Consider the following 13,394-nt stretch of genomic DNA (forward strand, 5'->3'; position numbering starts at 1 on the left):
TAATTTCATTAAGCAGTAAAATGCAACTGGGAAACCCACAGCCCTTAGTGCACCAAGATTGGGGCGCCAGAGCAGTTTTCTATGGTACGCATTATACACACTAATTTGCCAGCTAGGCACTGGAATTTAATTTGGCAGAACAAAACTGAGTGGTACCCTATGGTTATTCAGCAGGGGATATTTTGAATGTGGTGATAATGCCTATAAATATTTACCTATGCATTGGATCAGGAATCGTGTTCAGCCACCCCCTGGGAAAGCTAGACACGAGACATGTCGATAATTTATGGTCCGCAATAAGGGATTCCACAAATTTCTCTCCCCCCCGGATACCTGGCCTAGGAGTAAATGAGCTGGAGAAGGCAATCAGATGACTCTAGACATTCTCCTAATGGCCGGGGAGGGAGGGGGAGAGAAATTCTGTGCGGCCCTCGTGGAATTCTGCTTCTTCTCTAACCAAGATAAACTAAGCAAGACTGATTTAAGGATTATTTAGGAGCATATCCGCACCTTGCAAATATCTCAGAGGTAGGGCCCTTTGACTGGTGGGGGTGGCTCCCTGACATAGGGAGCTGGGCTGGAGGATTCTTTAAGACCATTTTAAAGCATGCTATTATTATTATTATTATTATGGCCACTGTCACCTTATACAGTGCCCTCCATAATGTTTGGGACAAAGATCCATCATTTTTTTATTTGCCTCTGTATCCACAATTTGAGATTTGTAATAGAAAATATCACATGTGGTTAAAGTGCACATTGTCAGATTTTAATTAAGGCCATTTTTATACATTTAGGTTTCACCATGTAGAAATTACAGCAGTGTTTATACATAGTTCCCCCCATTTCAGGGCACCATGCTTGGGACACAGCAATGTTATGTAAAAGAAAGTAGTCATGTTTAGTATTTTATTGCATATCCTTTGCATGCAATTACTTCTTGAAGTCTGCGATTCATGGACATCACCAGTTGCTGGGTGTCTTCTCTGCTGATGGTCTGCCAGGCCTGTATTGCAGCCATCTTTAGCTTATGCTTGTTTTGGGGGCTAGTCCCCCTCAGTTTTCTCTTCCGCATATAAAAGGCATGCTCAATTGGGTGATTGACTTGGCCACTCAAGAATTGACCATTTTTTAGCTTTGAAAAACTACTTTGTTGCTTTAGCAGTATGTTTGGGATCATTGTCTTCCTGTAGAATAAACCCCAGCCAATGAGTTTGAGGCATTTGTTTGGACTTCAGCAGATAGGATGTGTTTATACACTTCAGAATTGATTCTGCTACTACCGTCAGCAATTGTATCATCAATGAAATTAAGTGAACCAGTACCTTCAGCAGCCATAACACCCCCACCACTGTTTCACAGATGAGGTGGTACAATTTGGATCTTGGGCAGTGCCTTCTCTCCTCCATACTTTGCTCTTGCCATCACGCTGATACAAGTTCATCTTCGTCTCACAAGACATTTTTCCAGAACTGTGGTTGCACTTTTAAGTACCTATTGGCAAACTGTAACTGGCTATCCTATTTTTGTGGCTAACCAGTGGTTTGCATCTTGCAGTGTAGCCTCTGTATCCCTGTTCATGAAGTCTTCTGTGGAGAGTGGTCACTGACAAATCAACACCCGACACCTGAAGAGTGTTTCTGATCTGTCGGACAGGTGTTTGGGGATTTTTCTTTATTATAGAGAGAATTCTTCTGTCATCAGCTATGGAGGTCTTCCTTGGCCTGCCAGTCCCTTTATGATTAGTAAGCTCACCAGTGCTCTCTTTCTTCTTAATGATGCTCCAAACAGTTGATTTTGGTAAGCCTAAGGTTTGGCTGATGTCTCTAACAGTTTAATTCTTGTTTCTCAGTCTTATTATGGCTTCTTTAACTTTTATTGGCACAACTTTGGTCCTCATGTTGATAAACAGCAATAAAAGTTTCCAAAGGTGATGGAAAGCCTGGAGGAAAGACGAGGGGCTGAGAGCTCTTTTATACCTGCATTAAGGAGGCAATTAAACACACCTGAGCAATTACAAACACCTATGAAGCCATGTGTCCCAAACATTATGGCACCCTGAAATGAGGTGGACTATGTATAAACACAGCTGTAATTTCTATATGGTGAAACCCTTTAATAAAATTTGACAATGTGCACTTTAACCACATGTGATTTTTTCCATTACAAATCTTAAATTGTGGCATACAAAGGCAAATAAATAAATGATGGGTCTTTGTTCCAGCTATCACTCAGCCTCATGCTCTCGGTTCATCAAAACAGCACTCCAATCTCACTGCCAAGCCCCGGCATATCATGCTTCAATATAATGTCGATCACACCTTTATGCAACTCATGTACATCTCCTTGTATGATAATACTGACTAATGCCCTTTCATATTGTCCTGCAAGGACAAAATAGAGCAGTTGTTGGAATTGTGGGAAGAACAGAAGTATTCTTCCATCTTGTCATGAATATGGGCAGCATTTTGTTCCATTGGAATCAAACTTAACTCCAGTGAAGTTTCCATTCTGTGCTAAGCTAAACATGTCTCATTTAAATGACTCATGAAGTCAACAACTTGAATACCGGTTTTTTTGGTGATTGGGACAAGTTTTGAGGGGAAATTTACAGATCATAACAGTTAACCGTGTAAACAGTATACGTGACTAACTTCACATTTCTGCTATCAGACATGATATAAAAATGCTGCAAACTTTGAATCTGTAGAACAGTCTCTTGCTCAACTGGTCTCCTTGTCAGCGAAAGTTATTGTGAATAAAGAAGCTTTTACTCACGTCTCATGTAAATTATTCCTACATCTCTCTTGAACTTCTTCATTCCAGAAAAAAAAGAGCTAGCATTTCTAGACTCCCCTCATACAGAACATCTATATTTCAGGCAATATCTTCCCTGCACCCTCTCCAACAGTATCACATCTATAGTGTGGTGCCCAAAACTGTATGCAGTACTCCAGCTGGTGTCTGACCAATGTCTTATGAAATTGGAGCATAACCTCCCTTCTCGTGTATTCAATGTCCCAGCAAAATAAAGGACACTTAGCCATATTATCTACTTGCATTACAACTTTCAAGGACGTTTGGACTTGTACATGGTCTTTCTGTTCCCAATTACTCTCCAGGAACCTACCATTCATGGTGTATGTCCTAGCCTCATTGATGCCCTTAATACGCATCCATTCACATTTAACTGGATTAATTTCATCTGTCATTTTACTAATATGTCAATATTACCCTGTAGCTTAAGATGACTTTCCATACCACCAACAACTCCACCAATCTTCAAGTTCATCTTACAAATTTAACTTAATGATCCATGCCTCCTACAATCATATTCAAAACATTCACTCACATTCAAATCATTCACAAATTTTACAGCAAGATCTCATCGATCCCTGTGCAACACCCCTGGTCATAATCAAATCAAAAAACAACCGTCTAACATCACTCTCGATACCTACTTCCAGGCAAACATTAGATCCAATTTGCCCTGAATACCAGGGGCCCCAATCTTTTCGACCAAACTCGCATGAGGGTCCAACTAGAGGGCAGGCCATCCTCGACTGAGTATTGTGTAATGAGGAAGGATTAGTTAGCAATCTTGTTGTGCAAAACCCCTTGGCAACAATGACCATAATATGGTGGAATTCTGCATTAAGATAGAGAATGATACGGTTAATTCAGAGACGAGGGCCTTAACTTATAGAAAGGTGACTTTGATGGTATGAGATGGGAATTGACTAGGATAGACTGGCAAATGATACTTAAAGGGTGGAGATGCAATGGCAAAGATTTAAAGATCACATGGATGAATTACAACAATTGTTCATCTATCTTGCGTAAGGATAAAACGGAGAAGGTGGCTCAACCGTGGTTAACGAGGGAAATTAGGGATAGTGTTAAATCCAAGGAAGAGGCATATAAATTGGCCAGAGGAAGCAGCAAAATGTAACCCCACTTTTTAAGATAGGAGGGAGAGAGAAAAACGGGGAATTATAGATTATTAAAGATGTAATAGCAGCACATTTGGAAGGCAGTGACAGGATCGGTCAAAGTCAGCATGGAATTATGAAGGGGAAATCATGCTTGACTAATCTTCTGGAATTTTTTTGGGGATGTAACAAGTAGAATGGATAAGGGTGAGCTAGTGGATGTGGTGTAACTGGACTTTCAAAAAGCCTTTGACAAGATCCCACACAAGAACAAGGCAGATTATTATCTGAATGGTGTCAGATTAGGAAAAGAGGATGTGCAACAAGACCTTATACAACGAGTGTCCTTGTACATCGGTCAGTGAAATTAAGCATACAGGTACAGCATGCAGTGAAGAAAGCAAATGGCACATTGGCCTTCATAGCAAGAGGATTTGAACATAAGAGCAGGGAAGTCCTACTGCAGCTGTACAGAGCCCTGGTAATAATGGATAGGATGTATATAGCGCCTTTCTAATACTCAAGGCGCTTTACATCGCATTATTCATTCACTCCTCAGTCACACTCGGTGGTGGTAACCTACTTCTGTAGCCACAGCTGCCCTGGGGCAGACTGACGGAAGCGTGGCTGCCAATCTGCGCCTACGGCCCCTCCGACCACCACCAATCACTCACACACATTCACACAGTAAGACCACACCTGGAGTATTGTGCGCAGTTTTGGTCTCCTAATTTGAGGAAGGACATTCTTACTATTGAGTGAGTGCAGCGTAGGTTCACCAGGTTAATTCCCAGGATGGCGGGATTGACATATGATGAAAGAATGGGTCAACTGGGCTAGCATTCACTGGAATTTAGGAGAGAGGATTTTGTAGAAACATATAAAATTCTTAAGGGATTGGACAGGCTAAATGTTCCCAATGTTGGGGAGGGGTGTCCAGAACCAGGGGTCACAGTTTAAGAATAAGGGGTAGGCCATTTAGGACTGAGATGAGAAAAAACATTTTCACCCAGAGTTGTGAATCTGTGGAATTCTCTGCCATAGAAGGCTGTGGATGTCAATTCACTAGATGTTTTCAAGAAAGAGTTAGATATAGCTCTTGGAGCTAACAGAATCAAGGGAAATGGGGAAAAACCAGGAAAGGGGTACTGATTTTGGATGATCAGCCATGAAATTAAATGGTGGTGCTGGCTCGAAGGGCCGATTGGCTTACTCCTGCACCTATTTTCTGTGAAGGACCTTGTCAGAGGCCTTACTTAAGTCCATGTAAATCACATCATGTACATTATTGTTATCAATCCATTTTGTTACCACTGAAAAAAAAAATACAGATCAGTCAGACAGGATCTACCTTGATCGAGTGATCGATTTACTCCAAATGAGTGTTAATCCTGTCCTCAATTTTCCCCCCGAATAATCTCTATCCTACTTATTTTAGGCCCTCAGGTCTGTAATTACCTGGATTTCCCCTGCTATACGTCTTGAAAAGGGAAACCACATTTGTTGTCCTCCAGTCATTCGGTGACTTAAGTGGCCATTAACATTAAAAAAAAATCAGTCAAAAAGCCCCAGCAATCTCTTGTCTTTCCTTCCATTGCAGTTTAGGATAAGTCTCATCCAGCTCTGGGAACGTATCCACCTTTAAAACCCTCTCAGGTATTAGGTACCTCCTCTTCATTGAGGGAGAATTGTACTGGAATTTTACCTCTCCATCTATAAAGCCTGTTTTATTTGGGAATACACATTACAAATATTCATTTAGGACCTCATCTATACCTCCTTGATTCATGAATTGATTCTCCCAGTTGTCCCCGATGGGTCCTATTCTTTTGCTGGCTAATCTTTTGCCCTTAATATACTTTAGTTCCTTTGGATTTGCTTTAAGCCTGTCTGCCAGTAATATTTTGTGACCTCTCCTATAATTTGTGCATTCCTATTTTCCTTTTTAACAGTCTTCCTATACTTTTTATACACTTGATGGGTCAGTCCTGTCATTAGTTCTCTACATATGGCACACTTATTTTTTTCTCTCTTTACCTGACCTTCAACAACCAGAGGTCCCTGCACTTGTTACCCTTGACTTTCACCATTACAGGAACAAGAGCCTGGAGTAGTTATGTCTGCTGCTAATGCACAGGTATTGGGCTGCCGTGCCAAGTTGATGTAGACTTACCTGCAAAATGTACTCCCAGTCTACTTTTGTCAGCACTGACTAATTTTTCATAAAATTGACCTCCCCCCCAATTTAAAACATTTATTCTTGATCTATTCCCATCTTTCTCAATAACTTTTATCAATTTACAGTCGTGGTCAGTAGTTCTCCATGTGTTTGATGAATTATCTTTTCCAAATGATCACAAATTTATGGCAAGTGGCAATTAAAAAAACAAATACTTTTGAAGGTACAGTGCATTTGAGAGATTATAACGTTTCCCCATACGCGAGGGAAGGGAACCAACCCATTGAACGCGGTTCAGGTTTTAATTAGTCTAAGAAGGTCCCTGGAACAGGCCCGCAACAGAGAAGACTGCACTTTTAACACTTAATCCAACCCAAAATCAATCCACGGAAGACACAGATACTGCAGATACTGAAATCTTGAGTAAAAAAAACACAGTTGGAGCAGCTCTGAGGGCCACACTGCATCTGTGCAGGAAAATGGACAGTCGGTGTTTTGGGTCGAGATCCTTATCAGACTCACCAAACATCGTCTGCCCATTTCTATCCATAGATGATGCCCGACGAGCTGAGTTCTTGCAGCACTTTGTTTAAAATGAAGCCACGGATGTTGGCATCGCCGCAGGCAGAGAGGTACAAGGGGTGAATAACGATAGCCGGCCTTGGATTTAATTACCAGGGAGAACCAGTGCCTAATCAAAGGACTTGCTCGCACGGCGAGGGGGAGAAACTGGAGGTGGACGGCCTCTGTGATTGAGGGGGGGATGGATGAGGGATGGCGAAAGATGCTGGTCGAGGGACGGAGGTAAGAGAGGGAATGGGAAGATGATGTCGAGCGGCTGGCCACGGGTTCCATTATAAAGCGCATCGCCGGAGCCGCGCTGCGATGAACTGCGCGGCAACTCCGGCGCGGCCGCCCCATCATCTCAGGCACGTCCGACTGCCGATACCCGGAGTCGGGGCTGGAGGAAGAGGCGAGGAACGATCGCCTGTTATAACGCGCCGCCGCCGCCGCCGAACACCCCCCGACCCATTCTGATCGCCGCCGCCGCCGCCGCCGAACCCCCCTCCCCTCCCCCCTCCCCCATTCCCCATTGTACCCTTCTTCACGGCGGCCCTGTGATGTTTCCGCTCTGACAATTCGAGGGACCTACCCGGTTACAACACTAAGAGCAGCTCCGGGCAGCCGCGGTCACCCCCGACTCGAGTCGACTCGACGCCTAACTGACACAGACTCCTTGCTCCGTCCTGCGCTGATCTAACGGTGCGCACGTGTTCTAGACGCTTCCCTCTGGGAGGCGTGGCCGGCGCGGCAGCCCATTGCGCGTGCATGTGGCGGCGTGGCTGGATCGAGCATCTTTGGGGTCGAGTGCTGTCTGGCTTCGCACAATTGTGCCGCTCACCATGTCGGGCCCGGGTAGGAATAGAAACATAGAAATTAGGTGCAGGGGCCCTTCGAGCCTGCACCGCCATCAATATGATCATGGCTGATCATCCAACTCAGTATCCCCATCCCTGCCTTCTCTCCATACCCCCTGATCCCTTTAGCCACAAGGGCCACATCTAACTCCCTCTTAAATATAGCCAATGAACTGTGGCCTCAACTACCTTCTCTGGCAGAGAATTCCAGAGGTTCACCACTCTCTGTGTGAAAAATGTTTTCCTCATCTCGGTCCTAAAAGATTTCCCCCTTATCCTTAAACTGTGACCCCTTATTCTCCATCATTCTCGAATGTTTGGCCCATCGTGACCACGCACGGAAAAAATAGAGGCAGAAGAGGGTGATGCAGCAGTAGAGTTGCTGGCTTACAGCGCCAGAGACCATGGTTCGATCCTGACCACGGGTGCTGTCTGTATGGAGTTTACACGTTCTCCCCGTGACCGCGTGGGTTTTCACCGGTTGCTCCGGTTTCTTCCCACATTCCAAAGACGTGCAGGTTCATGGATTTGGTTAAGTTGTCCCTGGTGTGTATGTTAGTGTGGAGGTGATTGCTGGTCGGCTCGCACTCAGTGGGCTGAAGGGCTTGTTTCTGCGCTGTGTCTCTAAAGTAAAGAATATGTAAAGAGGTTACAGGTGCCGGGATCTTAAGCATAAAAAATGCTGGAGGAAGTTTCAAGAATGAATGAATTAATAAGTTTATTGGCCAAGTATTCACATACAAGGAATTGTCTTGGTGCTCTGCCCACAAGTGACAACATGACATACAGTGACAGTTACAAATGTCACATAAAACACTAAACATTAATAATAAATCACCATTGACCAAACATGTGAACCAAACAAAATACCAGAGCAAAAGGAGGATACAGATTTCTGGCTATTAAGTAGAGCTACATTTGTGGAAAAAAGCTGTTTTTATGTCTGGCTGCGGCAGCTTTGACAGTCCGGAGTCGCCTTCCAGAGGGAAGTGATTCAAAGAGTTTGTGGCCAAGGTGAGAGGGGTCAGAGACGATCTTACCCGCTCGCTTCCTGGCCCTTGCAGTGTACAGTTCGTCAATGGAGAGAAGGTTGCAGCCAATAACCTCAGCTGATTGGACGATTTGCTGCAGCCTCCGGGTGTCGTGCTTGGTGGCTGAGCCAAACCAGGCCATAATGGAGAAGGTGAGGACAGACTCTACGATGGCCTTATAGAATTGGACCATCATTGCCTGTGGCAGATTGTGCTTCCTCAGCTGCCATAGGAAGTACATCCTCTGTTGTGCCTTTTTGACTGTGGAGTCGATGGTAGCCCCCCCAATTAAGGACCTTGGAGATGATGGTTCCCAGGAACTTAAAAGACTCCACAGATGTGACTGTGGTGTTGTTGATGGTGAGTGTGGTGAGGGGAGGGGGAGTTCTCCTTAAGTCTACAATCAATTCCACAGTTTTAAGAGCATTGAGCTCCAGGTTGTTGCGATGGCACCAGGACGCCAAATATGGGCCAAACACAGACTAGTGTAGATGAATGACATGGGCCGAAGGGCCGGTTTCCGTGCTGTATGACTAAACCAGCAAGTTAGGCACCATCTGTGGAGGTAATGGATAGATTAAGTTTTTCGACCATTCTCGAATATTAAGCCCATCGTGCCCACAACTGTCGGAGAGAGGGGAAGAATTCCTTCCAAGTGGGCTTACTTTGAGGGGAATTCACAGTGGAGCAGTACAATGGCGACGTTAGTGACTGCAGATCGTGGAATCTTGAGCAAAAACAAGTTTGCTAGAGGTTGAGATATTTCTCAGCATAGTAGCTCATCAGTTCCATAGACAAAATCTAATGTCCACATGAATAGGACAGTATTCTAACTTACCTGAGCTTTTGTACCCCTCAGATTCCTATTAAATCTTTTCTCCTTAACCTTGAACCTATATCCTCTGGTCCTTGATTCCCTCACTGTGGGCAAGAGATTCTATGCATCTACCCGATCTATGATCTTATGGTCTCTTATGGTCTCTCATGGTCTTATACACCTCTATAAGATCATCCCTCATCCTCCTGCGTGCCAAGGAATAGACACCCAGGCTACTCAACCTCTGACCAAAGCTCCTGGCAACATCCTCGTAAATCTTGTCTGAACCATTTCAAGTTTGACCATTTATTTCCTATAACATGGTGCCCAGAACTGAACACAATACTCTAAATACGGTCTCACTAACGTCTTGTACAACTGCAACATAACCTCCCAACTTCTATACTCAATACTCAAGACTGATAAAGACCAATATGCTACTTAACCTCCAAGGAACCATGCACCTGCACTCCTAGATCCCAGAGGCCTACCATTCACTGTGTAGGTCCTGCCTTTGTTAGACGTTCCAAAATGCAACACCTCATTGCAGAGGGTGCAGTGGAAATTCAACATAAATGAATGTTTCGGTTATGAGGAGAGACTGGTAGGCTGCGTTTGTTCTCCCTAAAGCAAAGGTTAACCGAAAGCAGTGCTCCTTTCCCACTCCCTTTAACCCATCCTTGGTCTCTCTTGCTTTGTCCACCAGGGGTGCCGAACGATTGGCAGCCCCTCCAACTGTCAGTCCAACAGTTTTTTAGTCTTTTTGTTATTTTCAGTAAAAATTTGTGTAAATGTTCTCCGGTTTGTTTTATGTGGGGGGAGGGGATCGGGGAAACTTTTTTTTCAGTTTCTTACCTTGCTGGAGATGCGATTATTTTCCGGATCGCATCTCCGGTCACGCTGCAGCCTACCATCGATGGAGCTGGAGGCCTCCTCGGACTAACTTGAGCCCCACCGCGAGGCGTGGGCTTAACATCGGAGCTGATCCCTTGCCTGGGATTGCTCCAACCGTGACCTGTGGACTTTACATCGGGAGCTCACATTCTCGGGAGAGGCTGGTCGGGAGCTCCAAAGACGTAGAGGTTCGACCAGCCCCGACACGGGGTTCAATCGCCCTGATGCGGAGGGCCCAAACGCCGCCGGCTGTGGGAGTCAAGATTGTCCCGTCAACAGACGGCTCGAGGCCCCTGACTATGGAGAGCATAGAAGGGAAGAGATTTGAACTTTTTTTTTGCCTTCCACACAGTGAGGAATGTGGAGGAGTCACTGTGGTGAATGTTTATGTTAAAATGTATTTTGTGTGTTCCATTGCTTTTTATTGTATGACTGACTTGGCAAATGAAATTCCTCGTATGTTGCAAAACATACTTGGCAAATAAAGTATTATTGTGATTGTGATTGTGATTATGGAAGGAAAGTTCATAAGCCTGACAAAGTAGTTGAAAAAGCTGTTCCTGAGTCTGGTGGTGCTCTGTATCTCCTGTCAAGGCAGGAGCAGGAAGAACTAAATTAGTTGTATTAATTTATTAAATTACTTGTACAGCAATGTAAAACCACAAGAGCACCTCAGGGCTGTGTGCTCAGTCCCCTGCTCTAATCACTCCATACCCATGATTGTGTAACCAGATATAGTTCCAAGGTCATCTTTACATTGGCTGAAGACACAGCCATTGTTGGACGAATTACAGGCAACGATAATTAGAGTGTAGGAGGGAGCTCAATCATTTGATTGAGTGGTGCCAGAACTATGACCTTAGCACAACCAAGGAACTGAATGTTGACTTTTGAGCCAGCAAGTCAAGGATTCATGAACCGGTCTACATTGACTGGTTGGCAGTAGAAGGAATCAACAACTTAGTTCCTGGGCATGCATATCTAAAGATCAGGAGATATAGTTTGTCGAATGTTCACTTGAACTTCAACAAGTACTAGACTAAGTGGGACCCGTTGGGTCCCAGCATCACACAGGAGGGCTGGTCATCCAACGCAATATTCCACCTCTCCACCAATTCTAATATTGGTGGCCAGTTGGGAGGGGGGGGGGGGGGGGGGGGCTTTCTGGAGCGCTAGTATGGGTGTTGTGGGCTGAAGGGACTGGTTTCCAGAGGGCTAGTATGCAAGTTGTGCGCCAAATGGATTCTTGGGCTGGTGTCTCAGTCAATCAAGCCTGTTGTGCTGGCAACTCACTCACTCACGGCTGGTGGGCTGGTAGTTGACTCACGGCTAATCCTTGAAATTCTATTTCAAGCAGAGTATAAGGCCACCAAATTCAAGTGCAGTTTCTTACCACTTCTAGCAGGGTGCAAGGCCACCAAATTCAAGTGCAGTTTCATACCATTTGAAGTAGGGTGCAAAGCCACTAAAGACAGCGAGTTGTGACCTCTCCCTCCTCCATCTTGCAGAGACTGAGCCACACCATCATTTCCGGGTTTTATAGCCCCTCCCCCCACCGGAAAAGGTGTGGCTTTCATGGAGTGATTGACAGGAGAGAGATTCTCAACATTTTAAAAAAAACTAATAACACTTATTTTTCATTGATGGGAAGAATTCTTTGCACCTGCTCAGCGGAGGGGGGACTGAGTAAGATGGCCAAAAATCACAGCCGTAAGTGGTAGCGTTTTATCTAAAATCAATATACAGTGCAAACAGGAAGTAAGTGCATTTACAGTAGTGCCTTTCAACTTCAAGTCAATGCAGCCAAGCCACCATTTGCAGTAAGTAGTGCATTTCAACTTCATGCCACCATTTGCAGTAAGTAGTGTATTTCAACTTCATGCCACCATTTGCAGTAAGTGGTGCCTTTTAACTTCAAACCACACACAAGCCACACCCAAGCCGCCATTAGCAGTAAGAGGTGCCTTTCAACTTCATGCCACCATTTGCAGTGCCTTTCAACTTAATGCCAAAGCACCCAAGCTACAATTTGCAGCAAATAGTGCCTTTCAACTTCAAGCCACAATTTGCAGTAAGTAGTGCCTTTCAACTTCAAGCCAATGCACCCACACCCCATTTGCAGTAAGTAATGCATTTTAACTTCAAGCCATTGCACCCAAGCCACCATCTGCAGTAAGTAGTGCCTTTCAACTTCAAGCCACACCCAAGCCATCATTTGCAGTAAGTAGTGCCTTTCAACTTCAAGCCAAAGCAACCAAGCCACCATTTACAGTAAGTAGTGCCTTTCAACTTCATGCTACCATTTGCAGTAAGTGGTGTCTTTCAACTTCAAGCCAAAGCAACCAAGCCACCATTCACAGTAATAGTGCCTTTCAACTTCAAGCCAAAGCTCCCAAGCCTCCATTTGCAGTAAGTAGTGCCTTTCAACTTCGTCAAAGCTCCCAAGCCACACCCAAGCCTCCATTTGCAGTAAGTAGTGCCTTTCAACTTCAAGTCAAAGCTCCCAAGCCACCAATTGCAGTAAGTAGTGCCTTTCAACTTCATGCCACCATTTGCAGTAAGTGGTGTATTTCAACTTCAAGCCACACCCAAGCCATCATCTGCAGTAAGTAGTGCCTTTCAACTTCAAAGCTCCCAAGCCACCATTTGCAGTAAGTGGTGTCTTTCAACTTCAAGCCACACCCAAGCCATCATTTGCAGTAAGTGGTGTCTTTCAACTTCAAGCCACACCCAAACCACCATTTGCAGTAAGTAGTGCCTTTCAACTTCAAGCCAAAGCAACCAAGTCACCATTTGCAGTAATAGTGCCTTTCAACTTCAAACCAATGCACCCACGCACCCCATTGGCAGTAAGTAGTGCCTTTCAACTTCAAGCCACACCCAAGCCATCATTTGCAGGAAGTAGTGCCTTTCAACTTCAAGCCAAAGCTCCCAAGCCACCATTTGCAGTAAGTAGTGCCTTTCAACTTCATGCCACCATTTGCAGTAAGTGGTGTTTTTCAACTTCAAGCCACACCCAAGCCACCATTTGCAGTAAGTAGTGCCTTTCAACTTCAAGCCAAAGCAACCAAGCCACCATTTGCAGTAAGTAGTGCCTTTCAACTTCAAGCCAAAGCAACCACG

General features: G+C 44.7%; 1 protein-coding gene across 20 annotated transcripts in view; it reads right to left on the bottom strand.

Moving 5' to 3' along the window:
- The window catches only part of tmem269 (transmembrane protein 269), a 68,823-nt gene extending 61,420 nt beyond the window's left edge, over positions 1-7,403 (bottom strand). For all 20 annotated transcript variants that reach the window (XR_004416529.1, XM_033047983.1, XM_033047977.1 and 17 more), the window contains exon 1: positions 7,265-7,403. The gene's annotated coding sequence lies outside the window, so the exon portion shown is untranslated. The remainder of the gene's footprint in view (positions 1-7,264) is intronic.
- Positions 7,404-13,394: the final 5,991 nt, after the last annotated feature.

This window comes from Amblyraja radiata, chromosome 31 (genome assembly GCF_010909765.2).
Source record: "Amblyraja radiata isolate CabotCenter1 chromosome 31, sAmbRad1.1.pri, whole genome shotgun sequence".
NCBI lineage: Eukaryota > Metazoa > Chordata > Chondrichthyes > Rajiformes > Rajidae > Amblyraja > Amblyraja radiata.